The 18249-nt window shown below is 43.4% G+C and overlaps 1 long non-coding RNA gene across 1 annotated transcript; it reads right to left on the minus strand.

The window, feature by feature from the left end:
• Window positions 1–987: 987 nt before the first annotated feature.
• On the minus strand, window positions 988–8245 carry LOC147156155 (uncharacterized). The gene is made up of 3 exons (XR_015092212.1): window positions 7926–8245; window positions 7592–7717; window positions 988–1892 (listed from the first exon to the last, which is right to left on the minus strand). It is a non-coding gene; the product is annotated as an uncharacterized LOC147156155 (long non-coding RNA).
• Between the last annotated feature and the right edge of the window lie 10004 nt (window positions 8246–18249).

Below are 18249 nucleotides of genomic sequence, written 5' to 3' on the forward strand. Positions count from 1 at the left end.
GACGCTAATTTAATCTCGCCCCGGGAAAAGACAAAACAGATCCATTGATTTTCCTGAGTGCCGGCTTTCCATCTGCCCAAGCAATAATCTTGACATCAATTAGTGGCGGCCGTGTCGTAAACTTTGCGCGGGTTTCATGTTGTTTTTTCTTAAGATGTCAATTTGTTGACCTGAAAGTGAAAACATTTAGCGAGAAGGGAAGAAGTGACCTTCATTGATTAATTTTTTTTTCTTTTTTTTAAGAGCTCAGTATTGTTCATTCGGAAATGTCATCATCATTGCTCTTTTTTTTTTTTTTTTTTTTTTTTAAATATATATATATAAAAAAAAAATTGTGTGTGTGGGTGAGTATGTGTATGTGCGTGCGTGCGTGCGTGCGTGCGTGCGTGCATGCGTGCGTGCGTGTATTTGTTAGCTCACCAGAAAACCTATTAGAAAAAAAATCTCATACCGTTCACCTAAACCGAACACCAGGAGACCCGAGGAAGGACCAAAGAAAACCAAGGAAGGTGAAATCCAGCACCGACCAGACACCCCCCACCAGAACTCCTCCCCAGCCCAAGAAACATCCAAACCCCAACAAATCCTTCATTGATTAATTAAGTGCTCCTTATTTTTGGGTAAAGAGCAGAATTTTTGCCAGCCATTCAAGACGGGGTTTTTGTTTCAAGTCGGTGTTAGGGTCTCGATTCGGTCCGGGTGGTAAAATTGGGCTTCAGGACTCGGCAAGGCTTTTTATCAGGTCGTCAAAGTTAATGAGAACTGGTCTTCAATTGACCTACGTGGTTAAATCAGCGTTAACTAAATACATGAAATGAAGGTACCGAGTCAGTGTAAAGGATTCTTGGGTCACAAAGCCAGGGTTAGGATTTTAATATTGAGTAATAGGGTTTTAAAAGCTTATCACTCGAAACTGCTTCTCATTTGGTGAAATAAAGGCAAAGTCAATGATTTTTATTTGGGTATTAAGTCATTATTAGGGTTTCTATTTGGTCGCAAGGCCAGGGTTAGAGATTTCAAGCTCGAATGAGAGTTTTAATATTGTGGCTCAAGACCGGGTTATAGGGTTTTAAAAGGTTGTCACTCGAAATGAGAACCGCTTCTCATTTGGGGAAATAAAAGGCAAAGCAAATCTTTTCCATTAAGGTATCGAGTCAGTGTTAGGGTTTCTATTTGGTCACAAAGCCAGGGTTAAAGGGTTTCAAACTGGAATTAGGGTTTTGATTTTGGATTGAGTAAGATGGGGTTTTAACGGGTCAGCACTCTAAATGAGAACTGCTTCTCAATTGGTGAAATGTGAAGTAAAACATTCTAATTAGGGTATTAAGTCAGTGTTTCGGTTTCAATTTGGTCACAAAGCCAGAGTTAGGGTTTCAAGATAGGATTAGGGTTTTGTCATCACCGACAATGACCGGTTGTATAAATACATTAAATGAAGGTCTCAAGCCAGAATTTGTGTTTCAAGCCTCAAAAGTAGGGTTAAGGTTTAAAGGTAGGGTTGTGGTTTAAAAGGATTCACGCTTCGGACTACGGTTTCAAGACGGGGTTATGGTTTCAATTTCGAGTCAGGCAAGGTGTGTGTTTCAAGACAAAAGAGGGGTGTGTCTACTGGTCTGGATCAGGGTTTCAGAGTAGGGTTTCAAGGCAGCTCCTTCCTTCGCTGAGCGCATGACGTGCTCAGCGACAACACAGAACAGCAGCCGGCAGTTTGCTTTTCAAAAGGAGGAAAACTCAACATGAAAAAAAGTCAACAAAAAGCGTACGTATGAAGTCAGCGATCCGGCTGTCACATGTCAGCCGTCAGCGGCGGCGTGTCACGGCGCATGCGGGATGATTGACAGGCGGGGAACAATGCAGCAGGTGAAGGGGGAATTGCTGGAGATGCTCCCCATCTGGAAAAGACAACAAAACAAAAAAATGCCACTTCAAAGTACGCTCACTTTTAATCCAACTTAAATACGGGAGGCCCTCGTTTACTTCCATCTTAGCTTCATGCTAACGTATGATAAGAAAGGCCATTGAGGGGCTAACAGAAATTAGCATCGATGTAAAAAGGGATTATGAACCTTCAAGCAAAGGCAACTCACAGTCTTGGGGGGGGGTCAAACATTTTCATTGGTGGGGGGGGGGGTCGTTACGACAAAGTACAGTCCTACCGGACAACCGTGTGCAGCTGATCATCGGCTCAGAACCGCGCGGGCTATGTCGGCATTCAACAAGAGACCTTATTTAAAATGACGTGCGGCGGCTTTCAAAAGAGCTCCTTCATATTACACGGAAAAGGTCATGAAATAAACAACTCCTCCAAGGCGACACGCGTCCGTCAGGATCAGATGGCTGCCAGCCGACCGACCGACTGTCAGGACGGCAAAATCTACCTCCAAATATTTCCCACGCGGAATTAAAGCGCATCACAAGCGCGGCGGGATTAGAAAAGCATTGAAAAGCATTGACGGGATGACTGACAAGCCATCAAGAGCCGCCGCCGACGCCGCGCGCCAGCCTCCTTGTTGATAAGCCGCCGGCAATTCATCATCGTCGGAGCCGGCGGCTAAACTGCATTGCGGTTGGGCGAGCAAGGAAAGACGCTTTGCTAACGCCGTTCGGCTCGTCTGTTCCATTAAGGCTCGGCTTGCCGCCAGACGGCCGCGCTGATGTCCAATCAAACGCCATTACGCCCTTTAGCGTGCCATCTGATTGGCCAGATGATGGAAATCTTTGCTAATCCGATTACAATGCCGTAAATGTAAAGGGCACGCTGCTGGATCTGCTGGCCGTCTATTGATCGGAGAACATCGCGTAATGTTTGGATTGGATTCATTGGATTTGTTTATTCATCAGGCCTCACGTTCGGAAAATATTCTGCTCAAGAGGAGAGATGAAGTTTGTCACTAATTTGCATCTGTAGACCAAGATGGCGGACGGGAGTGCTGACAGAAATTTTCCAGTTCTTTTTGCACTATTTTTTTCCCATTTTTTTATAAAAGCAGTTATTTTAAAATAAAATAAAAAGATGCAAATTCAATTCAAGTATGGTTTGCTTGTATCAACAGTTCAGCATGTACAGTAAGGCTTGCAGGCTAGCTAGCTTTGTGAGAGGGGCTCGTGCGCAAGCCTCAAAACAGGTATTAGTACCGTATTTTTTTTTTACGATTATGTTCCGTTCCATCTTCAATTCCGCTTATCCGGGGTCGGGTCGCGGGGGCAGCAGCTTTAGCAGGGAAGCCCAGACTTCCCTCTCCCCAGCCACTTCAGCCAGCTCCTCCGACGGGATCCCGAGGCGTTCCCAGGCCAGCCGTGAGACGTGGTCTCTCCAGCGTGTCCTGGGTCGTCCCCGGGGCCTCCTGCCGGTAGGACATGCCCGGAACACCTCCCCAGGAGGCATCCGAACCAGATGCCCCAGCCACCTCAACTGGTTCCTCTCAACATGGAGGAGTAGCGGCTCGTCGCTGAGTCCCTCCCGAATGACCGAGCTTTTACGATTATGCCGTTTTTGTAATTGTGGATGGCAGGAATTGAATTTTGATGAATCGCGCAGCCCTAGTAACACTGAAGTATGAAAATTGTGAAGATGCTTTTGTTTTTTTCTGTGATGCCACAAGATGTTACCAAAGCTCTGACAAACAGGAAAATAGTAAAAAAAAAAATCATGAGTTATCTGTAAAAAATAAAAAAAACTATTATTGTTGAGTTAATGCTGGGGTGGAACAATCAACAAAAAAAGCAAAAGCGCAAAACTTGCTTTGAATAATGTGACTGCCATTTGCTTTCTTTCAAAGCCAAGGGAGGAAAAACGATTAAAAAGAGAACTCTGAAATGTTATTTGAAGGCCGTATCTCCGGCCTCTGCGGGACGCGACGAAAAGTGCAGCCCGCAGGATGCGACGCTTTGCATGCGACGGCGGCGAGATTCGGCCCTCGCGGCTAATAAGCCGCCAATGTGGATTTATCGCCTCCCCCTTTCAGGCAATCCACTCGGGGTACACTCGGCTCTGACCTCACAGGCCGTTCCTCGTGATAGATTTTGGCGCTGATAGCCATTTTAATAATACTGTTTGTTACTAAGTGCGTCTGAGTCAGCAGGGCATAGCGGCGCACGCTTAATGGGCCACAATAAATGGCCGCGGCGAGGGAAGCGCTAATCACGCCATTAACATTGAACGCCGGCCAAGCGGCAGCGGCCATGTTTGTTCCAAATGAACATTGTGCAAATCCAATTAAGGACCCCCCCCCCCCCCCATCTCGCTGATGTCACCTTTGGAAACATGTCACGTGCTTCCATTTGATTGTGCATTCGCGTTCACGGGAGGATGTTGCTGCTCATTTCTACAGGAGGGAACTGCTTTTTCTTAAAACCCAATTTTCTGTCGTGTGTAATTATGTCAAATTGTTCATATCTCACATTGCATTGCAATTTCAGTTCATCGTATTGCACTCGATCCTTACTCGAGTCAGTTGGCTTGTATTGCGTGATCAGAGTTCATTGTAACCAATCATCATTTTCAAAGTTGTAAGGGTCAATTGTTTAGTCAATAAAATACCGCGTATTGAAACATATTTTGAATGCCATGCTTAGAATTGAGATCCCGAACGTCTGCTTCTAGGTTCGAGTAGGGAAGTACTGCCGCCTCTCTACTTTACACACAGCCGGCAATAATGTCGACTTGAATGCTTCGTTTGGGAGCCGATATGTTATTTTACGGCGGCCGTATTTTGTCCTAATGTCGCAACCTTTTGTCATTTCAGGCTGGCCGCGTTCTTTCCCTCCAGATGCCGCCGTCGGCCGGGAGCGCTTCATCGATCCCGGGCTGCTGTTTTCTGCTTCTTATTGACCAGCAGCCCAGCGTCTGCAACTGCCTGTCACTCACTTGAGAGCAACTTTTCATCCCTCCGGAGATTCCGCTACTTGCTACGCAAAAAGAAGGCAGAATGTTCTGGTCTCGCTAGGTTACTCGAATGCAGGGGTGTCCAAACTTTTCTGTTTGAGGGCCGACGAAAGACAAATGAAAGGATGCAATCAAGTAAGCAATTATATATTGTATTGTCTAGTGAATTAAATAAAGAATAGCTTTCTCTTAAGCAAAGAGTTCGTTAAGATTTTGGGGTGGCCGTCAGCCCGAAATCCGATTTCCACAATCAGAACCAAAACAAGAGCAAACTGTCGATCATTTTTAAAACAGTTACTTGGGGGCCATTAATGTGATGTTCTCATAAAACGGATCTTGTTACGGAGCAAAAAGTGGAAGAAAATGTTTCCTTCTAAAATATTATCTTTATTCATCAGTGTTTTTAAGAGAAATGTTATTTTAGTCGTAAATAGTTAATTTGTAGATTTGATTATTTTAACTCTTTGACCGCCATAAACGTTATAAGACGTTTAGCATAAACCTACGGAAGGGCGCCGAGGACGTTAAAAGACGTTCACTATGGTTTTTTTTTGTTTTTTTGGGAAACGGGTGGAGGAGAGTCTTGGGCAGCTGTGCTGAAAGTATCAAGCAGATCTGATTAGTATAATGACTCGTTTTGGCCCCTAGATGGCAGCGATGACTCTCTTTGCACAAGGTTGGATGGGCCGCCCACCGTGGGCGTCAGTAGAAGACATAATTGTAAATAGCACCACAGTTGCACACATTTGTAAATAGTTTGCCAAATTGCTGTCAAATTGTTACACTGTTGAATGTAAATAAACGTATTTTGCTATCAAAAAAACACTTTTTCATTCTTGGTGGTAGTGTTTTATAGAAGTAAAGCACTATTTAGGTGTTTGTGGCATCATTCATGGACAAAAAGAAGTGTCAAATTCACTAGAATGCATGAAATAATATCGTTTCACTAAAAGCTTGATTTCTCCGTATTTGAGTCCAAAACAAGCGAAATCGGGTGAAACTAACCATTTTCTATTGTTGATTACTAAAGAACGGAATAAGGTAGAAACAAACTTTTTTTTCTGATGAAGGATGAAAGTCCAATCTTTCATTTGGTAGTATGTGTGTTTCCATAGTCCAAACAGAACATTTTCTGTGGACCTCGAAAGATCAGTCAAAATGCTTAAATCGGCTGGCACTGACAGCATCCCTTTTCTGAAAACGTCTGGCAGTCAAAGAGTTAAAAGATATCAACAAATATATAAGGTGATTTGTTGATTTGTCTGGTAAGAATAAATATTTTGGCAGATATCGGTTTGATTGCAGTTTCTGCAGTGCGGATGTTCCAATCTCCATGAGACGACAAAATACGTGCATCGGCGCGTACTCGATCTCAACGCGCCGGATCGATTGTGATTGACAGCGGGAGTGCGTCCGCGTCCCATCGGTGGAAGCGAGGCCACGTGAAATGTCTTGAAGGCTTTCGTGTCTCTTTGGGTATTCCGCCGCGTTTGCCTGCAAGTGCAAAGCAAAGGCGCTTTTTGCATAAACTCCCTTTGATTGACTGCCGATGCATCCTTCAGAGATCACCGCAGGTAAACTACTGCATAATAGACACTTTTCATATTGACAGCTAACGGATAAAATGAATTCTCTGCCGGAGAACTCCGGAGGTGAGTAAACAAGGATCTCCACAGAGTGCCGTGCTAATCAAATAAATAAAACGCTTGACAACATTAGCTTTTTTTTTTCTGCTATATTTGCAGTTCCAGATGATGAAATATTCATTTCTCTTCGGCGTCCCCACGTCGTATCCAAACTGCCATTTTCGCATAAATGTGAATTCTCGCGCCGTGTCGGGGTATTTATTGCTTTTACACGTGGAACATGCAGAAAGGTTTTTCCCTCGAGTGGGATTCTCTTCCTGTCTTGATTGATGACGAGAACTAATGACCACCAAGGAACCATTTGGAACCCCTGGGAGTCATGTTTCATTTGGAGCCGGAATAGACGAAAACCGGAGCCCCGCTCAGACGGATTGGATTGAATCACGTTGAATGAAGTTCGGTGGCAAAATTGACAAAATTGAAAGCATACAGAAAGTCGCGGCTGCAGGAGCCCGTTGCCTTCGACTTGGATGACATGTTCTTTGAATTCATTCACTTTGACAACGACAAGCAGTTGAATGTTTGTTGCTGAGCTACTAATATACAAAAAAAATCCATTTTGCATTTGCAACGCTAACGAATGTTGATTTCACATCAGGGTTCGTTCAAAGTCGCGGCGTTTTGCTTCCTAAGCCTTCTCAAAACAGTCTTAATGAGTTTGTCGCAAGAACGTTTTCAACATATACGCAACCAATGACTTTTGTGAAGTACCTCAACTGACCTCTGAGAGATTTTTAACACTTCTAAAACAAAAACACGATCACTATCCTTACCGTCCACATGTCAAAAAGAGACATTGTGGCTCAGAAATGTGAAATGAGTTTTTGCGACGCACGGAACAGTTTCTCTTTTTCAATGTCACTATTGAGCATGTTTGCTTTTGTCAATCAAAGTCGAGCTTGAGTTTTGAAGGACCATTCGAGCGTGAATCAATACAAATGAAAACGTAATGTAAATTCGTAACAATAATAAATACAAGAAGGTGGTCCTTGATAGAGACAAAACTTGCCACTAAAAAAAACTTGCTAAAAGCTGAGTAAAGCAGCAACAGAAATCCCACCTGGAAGCAGAAAGGGCAGACGAGAATAGTCGGTCTCTCCTGCGACTAAATATCCCGCTGATGATGATGATGATCGCCTGCAGGTGCGACGCATGAGACTCCGCCCACTGACACTCTTCAAGGAAACTGCAACAAATGGAAAAACAACCATTTCTTGATGCGGACCACACTCACAAAGGGATTATTTATTGTATTTTTTTTATCCTACATGCGACAATCAACTGTTTTCAATTAGATCGGGGGAGAAAACGATGACATCAAAGCACACAATCATCCGTCAGATTCAGACAATTTGACCTCACCGGTCAAAAGACGAGAACGCAAGCTAGCTAACCTTTGGCCACAATTCTTTCATCTTTGCACTCAGTTTAAAATCCAAGAAGCTAAATCATTCGGTTCAAGACTCAAACGAGATACAAGTCCACGTTGGTGCAAGGGTCCAGCAAGGGTTCGATTTTTTGCCTTCAGTTTAGTGACAGTAAAAAAAGCAAGTCCGCTTCAGATTGTTTCTTTCATATCACGACACCAAAAGGAAATGAAAATAGAAAACAACAAGCAAACATATGCAGTTGCGACGTCAGGTGCCGAATGTCCTGCCGCCCAACCTTAAATAATGAATTAGTCGGTGACTTCCGGGGATCAAAATGTCACCAACTCATCTGGAAGTCTCAGAGGGGGGAAAAAAGCAAACGGCAGCCCATTGTCACTAGCTAACTTGTTAATTAGCACGCACACAAATGAGTGTTGGATTGCTTTGTTGTTGCATCACTTGGCTTACCCGCTTGGTGTGTGTGTGTGTGTGTGTGTGTGTGTGTTTGGTTGTGTTGTTTATTCCTTCAGTTATTTAGCGGCTCCTTGGATGCGGCTTCAAAGGGAATACACAAAAGCCATGAGGTTCTTTTTGTGAGCGAAAGATCCAAGCAGGTGGCCGCGCTCAAAAACACCCCCAACGCTACTAAAAAAAAAACACACAACAGTGTCCAAAGGTGTTGCAATAACGGTTGTGTACACGAGTGAGTGTGTTTAGGTAACATTCGAGAACAAAGGCTAACCGCGGTGGTTCTCTCCATGTTCACTTCTGAGAAGAATCCACTTGGTTTGCTCGTGCAATTGTATTCTGCTTAAGCATAAGATTTCGAGGAGTGGTGTCGGTTAAGGTTGGCAATCACAGGAAAATGATGCGATATGACCAATAGGATACTTTTGGAATATTCGATACAATACAGGACACAATAAGAAACATATTAGGCCCTATTTTCGGGAGCACGTAGGGTAGAGTTTTCTTTCTTTTGGTATTTTTGTAGACGCTCGCAGTTATAAATGAGCATTTGCACTGTTGTGGGAGTCTCAAGAAAATGGAGACACAACCGGTTGTACCGACGTCAGTGGGTGCTTTTAAAAATATATTAAAGATAAAAGCAACAATGTGCTCAACGAACTGATTTTCACGATGATTCAGAGGGTTCGATGCACGCTCTTGTCATATTTATGAATGCACTGTCTGCACCTGGAGCACCTGTGTCACAACTTAGACCTGCTTTTACCTGGTCTAAAGCCGAGTCTACTTTCCTTCACCAAGTTGTCATGCGTGCCAGGGCCGTCTAATAAAAAAGCACCTAGCGAGGTACGAGGCGGTCCGACAAATCCCCTCAACAAAGTAAAGTTGACTTACCCCGGAGCGTGAATGAACGCAAATTGACGGAAAAACCATCTTGAAAGTTAACGTTTTTCTTTGGACAATTAAGAAAAACATTTCCGTTCTTAATATCAAAATGACCAATTAAGGATGAAGGTGACAATATTTCAGAAGTAAACCGAATCTATCCATTGAACTGCATTATCCATAAAAGACAGATATGATGGCACACTTAATCCCAATTACTGTTGAGTGTTTGATCACAACTAGTAGCACGAGTACATATTTGAGCAGATTCACTCAGCGTGCAATATATTACGCTAGAGTGCAGTCACATCATATGGAAATAATCAAATATGATATTCTACATCACCATATTGTCAAATCTGATGTAAGTGTCGTAGCTGAATGGGTACCACCGGGCCGCCATGCTTCAACGTAAGACCGTATGCCAATCAACGATGTTAAAAGAAATGTAAAAAAAAAAGGGCTCTTAAATGACAAGAATGGCTGATTTAGGCTGCGATTGTCATGAGTAATAGATATGGCCCATAAAGGCGGTGTAACTGCTCCATTACAAGCCCAGCATGTAATTGTTCCTGCGTTTGTTCCAAAGCTATAAATTGCTCAGACAAAAATACGCGGCGCTGGCTCGCATGGCGCCCGACTGGGTGAAAATTGATTAGTGTGTGTAAATGTGAGATGGTGACTTGCGCAGCCAAATGTTAAAAAATAAATAAAAAAAGTCAGACAAAAATGACCTTTTGGAGGCCAAAGTAAAGAGATTTGCTAGCTCGGTGCCGGTGGCAGGTGTTGTGCGCTGTGGCAGAGATGCTAAATGATTAATTATAGCCTGTAGCTTGAGGTGCGATGAGGACGCCGGGAAACGTTTATTGGCCGTTTCTCTGGACCCCCCCGCAACTTGCGGCACCTGCAGCGAGCACCAATTGCCAGAAAACACCATCAACCCCCCCCCACCCCCACCCCCACCCGCCCACGCAAAAGCAAAGCGCTTCTGGCTACTGAACACATCTGCTCGTTCCACGCATGGGCGTCATCCATTGCTCATGTGCAATTAGGCATCAGAGATCTCAAATCAGGATCTATCGCGCTGCCAATCTCATCGTTTCGTTTTTGTGCAGTTACTTATAAAGACATGAAAGCATGCACACCGCTGAAAAAAAATAGATATCATTATCTTATAAACACGTTGTGTTTGTTGCAGGAGCCAGAAAAAGGACGGGTTTATTTTATTATATTTGCAAGCAAGCAGACACCCACATAAAATGTTTATAATTGCCTATATTTGTAGTTTCAACCATAAATATAACCCAAGCAACCATCCCACAACAATTGAATATCATTTCAAACTCATCTTACATTATATATATATATATATATATATATATATATATATATATAGTTCACTTAGCCCGTTGTTCGCAGAAGATTGTTGAACGTTGTGGTCTACCCCGTTGCTATAAATTGGTACGGTTGTTGCGTGCACACCAAACGTGGAGCAAGAAAGTATCAAAGTCTTTTTTAAATCATTATTTTTTTTACACTTTAACAGCAGCTTCACGATCTACATTTATGTTGATTTAAAAAACAGCTACAAAATGACCAATTACATGTCGAGGAAATACCCGTGAATGGTGAACTAATGGAAACAATAGTGCGCTTATTACAGTCAAGGATCACGTTGTGCACCGCAACTCATTAGCTCTTCGTGTCACATAAATACAAAAAGAACCTTTCAAATCATGCTATGGGGTGAAAAAAATGTAAGCGCCCATTTTATTGTATGGTTGTTACTAATTTAACTGGACACCACTCTTGACGGGTAAACTCGTCAGTCATCAGTGAATACAGCAATAATATAATAATAATAATAATAATAATAATAATGAGGGTGTGCATCTCTCTACAACAGATTCAAAGACGGTTCCATTTGAAAGCGGAATGATTCCATTTGTTTCAACTCAGTGGGCTTCGATTCAATACGGTGCAGCTCTGGTTGAGAGGGTTTGATGCGATGACTTTTGTTGTTGTTGTGGTTTTACATACATAAGAAGGAACTTGTCAGTACTGCAAATCATGTAACATTTCCTTCCAAACTAAGTCTCTCCATTAAAAGGCAATTCTCTGTCTGGTGTCTGGTCGGTGCTGGATTTCGCCTTCCTTGGTTTTCTTTGGTCCTTCCTCGGGTCTCCTGGTGTTCGGTTTAGGTGAACGGTATGAGATTTTTTCTAATAGGTTTTCTGGTGAGCTAACAAATACACGCACGCACGCACGCACGCACGCACGCACATACACATACTCACCCACACACACACACACACACAAAAAAAAATAAAAAATAAAAAAAAAAATATATATATATATATATATATATATATATTAAAAAAATAAAAAAAAAATTTAAAAAAAAGAGCAATGATGATGACATTTCCGAATGAACAATACTGAGCTCTTAAAAAAGAAAAAAAAGAAAGAAAAAAAAAAAAGGCAATTCTCTACGTATCTTTGCTATATTTCATAAGTGGAGAGATTTGATTGTGGTTAGATTTGATGCACTTCCCAAAATGATTTTCCGGTTCAAACCGTTTTTTTTTTTTGTTAAGGAAAATGTTGTATAAAAAAAAAAACAACAGCAAAGAATTGTTGCAGTTGTCTTTGGACGGCCACGACTGTCCAGACTGCAACTCCCCGATAAATAAAAGCGCTTTCGCGCCATGATGACGAGGCTGTATAATGTTTCACCTCCGCACCGAAACGTGAGCGTTACAGCGCGGAGCATAAAAGCGCGTGTCGGACACGATCAATCCTCTTGTCGCGCTGCACTGCGGCGGCGCATCAATCATGTTTCATGCAAGGTCAGCCGCTAACGACGGGATATTTTAAACTGGCTGAAGTGTTTGCTTGCTTGTAGATTTTTCCTCACATTGCGCCAATACTCTACATTTTGTGCATGAGTGAGTGCGAGCTTGTCATTTTTTTATGTATTTATTTATTTTTACCCTGCATTTTCAGTCAGCCTGGGGGAAATCACAGTAAGCATACGCCACCACCACTTTAATAGGTAGAACGTCACCCAAGCGTTCAGCCTCGTTCTTTGGACTGTTTACACATGTCATGGCCATTACTGCCAATATCACCTTAAGAAAAAAATAAATAAATAAACAATTTCACAACACTTATTTATCCAGCTCCCGAACAGCTTTCAAAGCGCAAACAAAGACGCCATGTTTCATTATGGCGCCCCTCTTAGCGGAACATGATTTGTTTACTCGCTGTAAACTGAGTGCACGTTGACCCCTGACAATTCCGTTTCTGTACAAACTACATTTCCTCAGCCGCTTCTCCAGTGTATAAAACGTAATGAATAGAAAAAAAGACTGCACATCATGTTGGCTTAACTCAGCTCTCGGAAAAAGGAATGTTATTGTGGTATACAAAGTAGCCATAATTACCTTCTGCCCTACTTTAATAATGAACAAATACTAACCAAGACCAAGCTAGCGACTTAGCAAGTGTCATCTTGATTTAGCAGCGGACTCTACATTTGTTCAATTCCACATCCTCGTCATTGGTTTTGTTGATGTTCATAGTTTAATTTACCACTGACACTGAAAAAACTATTCTCAACTGGCTTCTCCAGCGTAGTAAATGTTGTCCAAAGTTAAAGTGTTAAGCTTTCAGAGAAGGAGTGTAATCTTGGTGTAACAAAGTAGCCACAATTGCCGTCCGTCACTATTAAAATTTGATGAACGCTAACCAAGAACAAGACAAGAGTCATCTTGGTTTACCAGAGGAACCTTGTCCATCTCAGAGAATGGACAAAAGCTGCTAATCGAAACTATTAGCCATTGGTTTTGTTGAGGGTAGCAAACAACGTACGATTTATTCACAATGGCTTCTGGTAAATTGTAAATTGGAAACGTTAGCTAAAAGCCAAGTGTTAGCGTTTTGCGAAAGGGGTGTAATCTTGGGATAAAAATTTAATAGCCACAATTGCCTTCTGTCATACATTATTAGCTAATGAATGTGAACCAAGAATGAGCCGAGTGTCAGCTTGGTTAACCAGAGGAGTCTTAAAATGCACCCGTCCCTATTTGGAGGGTTGAACTAACCTAACTACTAACCTAAACTCATCGGATTCCACATCAGTTGACCATTAGTTTTGTTGTGATACATCGTTTATTTCGGTCAAAAATATCGAAATACCGAAAGACCTTGTGACCGAAAGAACAAGATCCCGGATACAAGCGGCCGAAATGAGTTTCCTCCGCAGGGTAGCCGGGCTCTCCCTTCGAGATAGGGTGAGAAGCTCGGTCATTCGGGAGGGACTCAGCGTCGAGCCGCTACTCCTCCACGTTGAGAGGAACCAGTTGAGGTGGCTGGGGCATCTGGTTCGGATGCCTCCTGGGCGCCTCCCTGGGGAGGTGTTCCGGGCATGTCCTACCAGCAGGAGGCCCCGGGGACGACCCAGGACACGCTGGAGAGACTACGTCTCACGGCTGGCTTGGGAACTTCTTGGGATCCCGTCGGAGGAGCTGGCTGAAGTGGCTAGGGAGAAGGAAGTCTGGGCTTCCCTGCTAAAGCTGCTGCCCCCGCGACCCGACCCCGGATAAGCGGAATTGAAGACGGAACGGAACGGAACGGAACATCGTTTATTTGACCTCTATTCCCATGCAAACCACATTTATTCACAATGTCTTCTCCAGGGGGAGACAAAAATGCTGGCCAGTATAAACTATGAGGATTTAGAGCAGGCTTCATTACTCCTGCAGGTTTTAGTTGTTTCCGTCTTCATATAATCAAGTTACAAGCTGCAAGCTTTGCAGAAGCCTGATAACGATCCTGATCTTTAGAATCAGCTGCGTTCGAGGACGCAAACATCTAAAACACGCAGGATTCTGGCTCAGGGACCAGGAGTGAGGAAGAAGTGTCGTCGTAATGTTCAAAGAAACCACAATTGGCCTTCTGTCCGACATGAATTGTTGCTGAATGCTGACCAAGACACCGAGCTGAGGGTCATCATGGCTTATCAGGAAAAAGTACCGCTGATGCATGTCCAAGAAGACCAGCGCTAAATGCAGCGGGCGGCGGGGAGGTGGCGCCACCCTCAAAGCAAAATGTTTATTTTTATGCCATAAACGCCTCCGCCCCCTCCCGCCAGTCGACAACACGCCGGCGTTGTCTTTGGCACAATCGAAACCGATTTCTCCTCCTGGTTTCATTGAGGTTAATGGTTTCCAGACACAGACGCATTAAATTAATTAAAGGCAAAATGGAGCCGGTGCATAACAGAGACGGATGGTCGCTCCGGCAAAAAGATATTTACAGGTAACTTAATTACATTCACCAAATAAAACACATCTAGGTCACAAAGAGGAGAATTCTAAATAGGCAATTAAGCCACTGGTAAGAGCCTTAATAAGGGAGGCAAAGTACATAAAATGAAGGGAAGTAAGTGAGTGTCGGTGCAAACGACTTTGCCTAACACCATTCATCATGGGACTAAGTGCTAAGATGGTGTCGGGCTTCTAAATTCTAACAGCATTAATCCCAGATAGCAGGGCTCATAGCAGGCAAAAATCAATAATGGCAATAATAAGTCATCTATCTGGAAGCCATCCAAATCCTGACTGGCTAATTATGCTTCCCTCATGAATATGCCTGCAGGTTCTCGGTGGCGGGAGGAGAAGAGGAGCACGGCGATAGATGAAGGGGGGGGGCAACAAAAGCCTCGTCGCTCATACAGATAGCTTTCCGCTCGCCTGTCGCGGCTCTCGATCACGCCGACGTCACCTTCGGGGACGGATGCTGTGGACGTCAGCGTCTGCGCGTGTGACACCGCCGCATTTTATCACGCTCGGACGCAGCAAAGCTTTTTGTCTTCGGACGTCACACGGTCTGACGCCAGGACCGACTGCACAGAACAAAAAAATGCAATATTTCATTCTTTGACCATTTTCAAGTATCTATCCCATCAACCATACATTGGAAAATTCTTTACATAAAAACAATAATTTCGCCAATAACGTACAACTATTCGAGTCAAAGGTTTGGCCGAGAAGCGAGTCATCTGGTCCAAGACTCAACCAATACCCAAAACATCTGATGAAAGACTCAAATATGACTCAACTGGTCCAGCACTCGAACAAGACCTGAAGCATTTGTTCCAAGACTCAAAAACAAAAAAAAATATTTATTTAAGTCTCAAAGAAGGCCAAACCCTTTGAGGCAATACTCTAAAAAGATCTGAAAGATTTTGGCCAAGACTCAACTAAAGTCTATTACACTTGTTCCAACAATCAAGCAATACCTGAAACATTTGGTCCAAGTCTCAATAAAGGACCAGATTTTTGATCCCAGACTCTTGTCAAAAGACCTGAAGCATTTGGTCCAAGACTCAACCAAGTCCTAAAATCGTTAGTCCACCACTCGAACAAGATCCGAATAATTTGGTCCAAGACTCAACCAAGTCCTAAAATCGTTAGTCCACCACTCGAACAAGATCCGAATAATTTGGTCCAAGACTCAACCAAGTCCTAAAATCGTTAGTCCACCACTCGAACAAGATCCGAATAATTTGGTCCAAGACTCAACCAAGTCCTAAAATCGTTAGTCCACCACTCGAACAAGATCCGAATAATTTGTGTCCAAGACTCAACCAAGTCCTAAAATCGTTAGTCCACCACTCGAACGAGATCCGATTAATTTGGTCCAAGACTCAACCAAGTCCTAAAATCGTTAGTCCACCACTCAAACAAGATCCGAATAATTTGGTCCAAGACTCTACTAGATCTAAACAATTGGTCCAAGACTCCACCAAGGACCAAACACGTGGTTTCCGTTTCAGTTTCAAAGGACCAAAACATTTGCTGCAAGGTGTTTCCTAACAATTGTGATTTGACCAAGAAGGAAACTCAATCCTCGACTCAGCCAATATCCAAAATTTCTCATTCAAGTCTCAAGGCAAAAGTATTTGGTCGAAGTCCCACCCAAGAACTGAAACTGTTTTCTACTCCATGTTCCTGAGCTCGGTTCTCATTAAGAATGTTCTGCGAGAGCACGTCCTGCTCGAACCTAATTCTATCCTTTAAGATGAGCATCTTCTTAACTTTAATCCCAGTTGCAATAGCAAAAGCTTCTGTCCCAGAAGTTTGATCCCTCAGAGCCAAATGCCCAAATTGCGGTCCGCTTCAAGCTGGAGGTGTGCGCCTTCCGTCTGCAAAATTACACTTAAGAAATAAAAAGCACAGGGAGGGGGGGCGGGGGTGGGGGGCGGTTGTATCCAAGTATTTTGATGTCATTGCTGAGCTTTTTATACTATTGCTGGAATCCATCATCCATAAAATATCAAGAATAAGCGTGCACTATAACTGTCAAATAAACATTTGGAGTGGACTCGACCCCGTTTCACTTGACTCGCCCTCCCCCTTAGCGTTCTGCACTCAATGATATTAAGAGCGTGAGCGAGGCCGATACCGCCTCGGTCTCAGTTGGGAGAACAATGATAACGGCGATGCTGCACTACAACTAACCTTTTGTAAAGGTCGCGTATAATCATGAAAAAGGTTCAGCCGCGACTTAATGGAAACGGTTCGCAACGGCGGCCGGGGGGGGGGGGGGGGGGGCGAGGATGGCGTCAGCGTGTTAGCTCTTGGCACAAAAGGAACGGGAAAAACACTCTCATCCATCAGCGCGACGGCCGACTTCATATCTCTTTCATAAGTGACACCACAACGTGCTGTAAACAAGCCACTGTGGTCTTTGCACGTCACTTTGGGGCAATGCTACGAAGTGACCAAAATACAAGTCGGCCGACAAGTTGAATTAATTCGTTCAACAAGCTGGTAACTAAGTTTACTCGTATAGAATTGAATTGAGATGCCTCGACTTGGTGTTCCATCAGTTGTAAGGGAATTAGGGGGGGGGGGGGGGCTGGATCGGCCACATCACAAACAACAAACAAATCCCCCAAAAACATGACGTCAAGGTTCAGGGTTTGAGAGCACGGAAGCAGTTCGGCAAAGGCACGCGTGCCGGATGTAAACAATTAGGAAAACATGAAAACTCGGCAAGTACGGCTTTCCGAAGAACGTACTCGAGAACGTGATTGGCTTTGTAAATTGGCTCGTGTATGGAGTCTGACGTATTTCCTATTCTGTGCATTCTTTCAATTGGAACAGGACCTGGCCACGACTGATGACCTTTCGCAAAATCACAAGGACGTAAGACTGGACAGACCGCGGACCATTTAGAAACGGCTAAAGACGACCTCTGGCAGCAGCAACAAACCGGCAAAGAATGAACAAAACCAGGGAACTGAATACAAGCAAACTGACCACACGACGAGACACACCAGGACAAGACACGAGTCCATAGAGGGAGCTGATTGGTTGACACAAGGGACAAAAACAAAAATGGAATAAGGAAGACAGACGTGGAAAGAAGGAAAAAGGGAAAACGTGACGATACGAAATTGAATCCAAACAAAATCAACCAAAAGCACAGATTAAGCTCTCCAAACTCAACATGAGGATCCTCGTGAGAGTGTGGATCCATTTGGGTACTCGCTCATTTTAGTTACCATCGCTAGTAATGAAAACATCTTCCAATCATCCATTTTCAATAGCCTTTATCCACATGGTGTCATTTTAACCCTGGAGAACCCACGGGGTCAAATTTGGCCCCTATAAATTCTGCTACTCAAATAACAAAATACCTTTTTTTTTTTTTTTTTTACAAATGTTACTTCAAAAGTCCAGAGTGCCACTTCTGACCCCTGCATGGGGTAATCTAGTGGATGAATATTGCACTTACATGAGCCAGAGTGGTGGTGACAAGATGGCGGCAACATGCCAATTTTGTTGAGCTGGAAATCAATCCAAACAAAACCATCTTCTCAGCAAACCATCAGATGGTAAAATTGTGTTTTTTTGTAAATCTATTTCATATCATGTTGCAGAATGCCTAGGAGTATGTTTTATATATATATATATTTTGATAA

The sequence above is a fragment of the Leptonotus elevatus genome, chromosome 21, assembly GCF_054856555.1.
Source record: "Leptonotus elevatus isolate MCC_2025b chromosome 21, RoL_Lele_1.0, whole genome shotgun sequence".
Lineage (NCBI taxonomy): Eukaryota > Metazoa > Chordata > Actinopteri > Syngnathiformes > Syngnathidae > Leptonotus > Leptonotus elevatus.